The sequence below is a fragment of the Coffea eugenioides genome, unplaced genomic scaffold, assembly GCF_003713205.1.
Source record: "Coffea eugenioides isolate CCC68of unplaced genomic scaffold, Ceug_1.0 ScVebR1_2378;HRSCAF=3396, whole genome shotgun sequence".
Classification (NCBI taxonomy): domain Eukaryota; kingdom Viridiplantae; phylum Streptophyta; class Magnoliopsida; order Gentianales; family Rubiaceae; genus Coffea; species Coffea eugenioides.
The window spans coordinates 1-4,911 of NW_020862859.1; the positions used below are offsets into that span (position 1 = coordinate 1).

Genomic DNA, 4,911 nt, shown 5'->3' on the forward strand with positions numbered 1-4,911 from the left:
TACAGAATAAGTTTGTACCAGTACATTTGCCAAGTTGAATAGCCATTAATGAGGTTTTTGCCTGGATAAGTTATAATCATTGGACTATGCATAGTGACATTTTTATATAGCAAGATGTATTCCCTTAGGAACAGTGGACTTGGTACCTGCTGTTTTAATAAGTGCTATGAAATATTTGTGGTGGTGCAATATTGGATCCTTATCCCTGAGTTTATTGCCCTACTTTGGTCTTTGAGTTAAAAATTTATCGTTTGTCGCTCGAAGGGAAGAAATGATTTAATGTACAGAGTGTATGGGTTAAAGAGCTAGCAAGAATAGTAACCATGTTGTAACTCTTCTTTCTATCGAGATTAAGGTTTGCGTCACATTTTTCACCTTGACTAAATCAAAAATTTGACCGAATTGTCTTCATCTTCCCTCTTACTTGGCCGAACCAAGAGAGAAGAGAAACCAAAGAGAGACCTCCAACTCCAACCTCAATTTTGTACTTGAATCTGAAGTTACTCCATGGAAATGTTAACTAAGAAAGATTTCAAGGTATTGGTGGAGCGATTTTTGAGGAAGAAGCCCTGGATTTCCATCTTTCTTGAGGTTACAAGGTAACTTTGGCTAGCAATTTTCCTCTACTACCAATATAGGAAAACTAGTGGATTAAGGTAGTACTTTTGGCAGCTTTATGGAAAATTTCATGGGTTGAACTAGTGTTATGGTAATTTATGGTTTTATGGTGAATTTTCTACCACACGTCATGCTTAAGTACTGACCATGGTCTGATAGCTTTGTTATGACTTGCCTAAAGAAAATTCAAGCTTGTGATTAAGAATTTCAGCTTTGGGTTTCATTTTGCTAAACTTGAGTAGAGACGGTTATATGCTTGATGTAGTGAGTTGTGGGCTTGATTTATATGCTTGAGTTGAAGCTATTTCATGGGAAGAATGAAGCCTTGAATGGGCTAGGAAAAGTTAGTAAACACAAAGGATGTGCCGCTGAAAATTTTTTCCGCAGGGAACCTTGGAAGGTTTTACAGAATTTGTTATATCTTGATGTAGAAAAGTCAAAATTGAGTTTTATTATGTTTGAAACTAGATTCAGAGTATCTCTCAATTTCCATGAATATCTATGATTTTTCAAAGTTGACTGAAACTGTATACCTGTTCTGTCTGTTACTGGGTGAAGCAGCAACTTTAGGTTGGAATTTGACCGACTCGTGGATTGGATCTTACAATGGTACCTTCTAGAAAGTTGTAACAATTTGAATCCATATTCCGACGGTATAAAGTTTTTTAAGTTTTGGACATAAGAAGCTCGAGATAAGATTTTCAAATGAGATCACGCAAAACTAAAAAAATTTCTATTTTTCCTAGGATTATTCCTACTTACATTCCCAACTTTAGGATTGGAGTTGGTAAACTATTTTGAGGTTGGTTTATGAGTAGAAACGAGACTTAAATGAAAGGAAAATGAGTTCTTCAAACCACCTTAGGTCGGACAGTTTACAACTTTGCATTTGCATTTTGAACGTCTTTTCTACTTTCTCTAAACGTTTGGCTATAAGTGATACTTTTCTGCTCTAAATGACTTTTGCAACATTGATTAGTAAGGACATAAGGATTATTCTTCGATGGGAACAAGCTAGTATTATATTTCGATAGGTTATACAACTATGAAACTTGTAAATTGAAACATGTTCTAAATAAAGATTTGTAGCTTCAATTCCTACATAATATGGCTTTGTATTGCTGGTCTTACTAAAGCATGCGCTCACAAGACTCGAGAGAGTTAAAAAGGATATTCATCGAAAATATTTTGAACTACTCAGTAATCAAGCTGAGAATCTCGAGGGCGAAATTCTTTAAGGGGGAGAGAGTGTGAGAACCCTCATTTTTAAAATACAATTTCCCCAAACTACATGCCTTGCACCAAGATTTAAACCACCTCTTATATGCCCTGGCATTATATTTCACAATGTGTTACAACAAATCCCTTGTATTGACCCTCACTTTAAAACACAATTTTCTTACTTACATGCCTTATTATAAGATCTAGACCATTTAATATATGCCCTTACAAATTATTTTCTATGTGTTATAATAATTTCCATGCATTTCATTTCAATTCATTTTACTTGAAGTAAAATATTTCCTTGAGCTAGGTTGTAAATAATTCACCACTTGTAATTGTCCAAGTGTTCTTTTATTAGTGGTAGAGACTTTATGTGAGAGATTAGAGGTGTTGAATAATTATTGGTGCATTTGGAAAGGTAAGAATGGCATTAGTCAACGATTAAGAAAGGTTAGGACAATAATGGAGCCATGTGGCAAAACCCTAGCCATGTATCTTGTTTGACCAAAGGATTAGAGGAATTTTAAACCAACTTTGCTTCATTTTCCTCCAAAATTTCGTCCACCTTAAGGGCTTCCAAGGGAAGGAAGAAAACTCCATCTTCTTGCTATGACAACCTTAGTTTGATCTTGAACAAAAACCAAAAGAGAAAGATCTAGAGTTTGTGAGAAAATTTCATTCAATCTTTGAGGTTGTTTCAAGCCTAAAGCTTCTATTGTGGTGGTTTGTTTGGTGACCAAAGCAACTTGTAAGTAAGGTATGTAATCTTTAAAATTTGGGTTTATGATGTTATATCATCTACTTGAGGTTGAAATGGTGAAAACAACTTGTTATGGTTGAATTTGGGGTTAGTTTCTTGAGTTAATCAAGTAATGGTTAGGTTTACTAATATGCATACCAAGTGTTTGATGAAATGTCTAACCCTTATTCATGTGTGTTTATGAAGTATTGATATGTTTTAAACCCCTATTTAGTTGGATCTAATACTTGTTATGTGCAAGGAATGAAAATAACAAGAAGAGTAGAAGTTAGAAATTTTTTAAAGTGTGCTGACCGAAACTTTTTAAGCTTGCTGCCCGGTTTTTCCTTGATATTTTCATGCACATTTTGGCTACAAATGTGAGTATTATATGTTGGGTTATGTGTGTGGAGGTTGTCTACAAAAAAATTAGCCAATTTGGTTGAATAAATTTTGAGTTATAAACAAAGGAGGAAAACTGGACTAGGTCCAGAAATTTTCTGTCCAGCCATCTTGTTAAGGTCATAACGTGTTACTCACTGATCAGAATTGAGTGCCGTTTATGGCAATTGAAAGTAGACTCTTAGAGCTTTAAAACGGTACAAAGCTCATTTTCTGGTTCATCCCGAGCGATCCGTGGCGAGTCTGGAAAGTTGGCTGTCCGGGAAGTACTGTTCATCCGAGACAGTCCAGAAAGTTCATTTGGTTTCTTAATTTTGAGCCACTTATGTTGGGATTTTGGAAATGGTTTCTTCTAGACAAATTTAGCCTTATGAACCTAGTTTCCAATGCAACTGACGGAACCAAATTCTGACTTTCCCACAATGAGCAATGACCGTTTCCCCGAGGCTGGCCGGGCGAGACAGTTTAACCCGTAATGAAGCCTTTGAGCTGTAGTGAAACTTTTCTTTTGCCAAACTTTCATGTACATACTAGACTTGTTTTCCATGAACTTTCACCGTGGTTTAGACCCTATTTGCATGCCGGATTAAGTAGCTTAAGCTACTCACTTGGCCTCTTAATGAACCTATACTTTAGTAGGGAACGAATCCAATTATTAATGTTTTCACTCGTTGACCTAGGTTTGGGCAACGACGGTGATCGTAACTGAGACGTTTGACGTCGATTATTACTTTTGCTTGACAGGTGAGTGTTCCACTACCTGCTACTTGTTATGAGAAATATTCGTGTACTTGAAAGTATTGAATTGTTATTGTTTGAGCCAAAACTGTTTTAATTAAAATTGAGGCGAGTGTGTACTTTATCGCACTCGACCTTTCTTATTTTTTCTTTTCACTGAGGCTCTACTTACTGAATGAATTAACATGAAATGAGATATTGCTATACATGACTGTGCTTAAGTTGCGTGGATGACATTCCACCAACTACTGTTACTGTTCGGGTACCCAACCTCATAGGTGAGTCGGTTGTATCGAGCCAGCAAGGGCTTGGTCGAGAAGGCCGATAAACCTTGAGGACTGTTTACTGTTCACTGGAAATTGAATCTTGCTTGGAGGTCCCTGGTGAAGCATAGCCGCTGTGCTTGCTTGTTGTGTTGTCCAGCACCACCAGTGATAAAATCCTCGGCTTGATACTGTTTCATTGGAATCCTTGAGCATTGGAAACTCGGATTCCTGGTATACTCGAGTATTACCAAACTACTGTTTATGGAGTGCGGGCCCGGTGGGGGGTTGTTTGGTGGACGGAGACTGGTGAAAGTGGTGTTCTACGGACCTATATACTGTTACAAGTGTTGACGGAGTGTCAACAGGAGGCAATTATGATCAAGCTCAAGTGGACCTTTGGCTTTTGAAAGCCACCCGTATCCTTGAATTGAACTGTTATTTTACTGTACGGTGTTTAGTTGGCTATTTTGTGATTTTATGTGGCTATGTGTTTACTTGTTTACCTGGAACCTCACTGGGCTTTAGCTCACTCCATTCCCTTTGTTTTCCTTAACAGATCGGGAAGGGATTTGATCGAGGGCTTTCTTAGCTTTATTTTGCCGTTCTTGCGTTTTGAGGTTGTAACTTTCGTTTAAGCAGACTTGTAAGCTTAAATTCTTAAGGGTGATTTATATTATGTAATTTTGAGTGAAGCGTGGTAAGTTGGCATACGATGATATATGTACTAAGCTGAATTGTTGAATTAGTGATTATGTTTGAGTTAGTGTTTCAATCCCCTGCATTGTCAAATGTTACATTCGTTTCATTGATGATATTAGTACTTTGAACGACTGAGTCCTGGCGAGAGTTGGGCAGGCAGTCCGTTGATACCCTGGGGTTTGCCCTAGGGAGAGGTGGGGCTGTCACAGTTGGTATCAGAGCTTA

At 37.4% G+C, this 4,911-nt stretch overlaps 1 long non-coding RNA gene across 1 annotated transcript; it reads left to right on the forward strand.

The window, feature by feature from the left end:
• Window positions 1–2,521: 2,521 nt before the first annotated feature.
• On the forward strand, window positions 2,522–4,689 carry LOC113756511. The gene is made up of 3 exons (XR_003465979.1): window positions 2,522–2,599; window positions 3,664–3,727; window positions 4,544–4,689. It is a non-coding gene; the product is annotated as an uncharacterized LOC113756511 (long non-coding RNA).
• The last annotated feature ends 222 nt before the right edge of the window (window positions 4,690–4,911 follow it).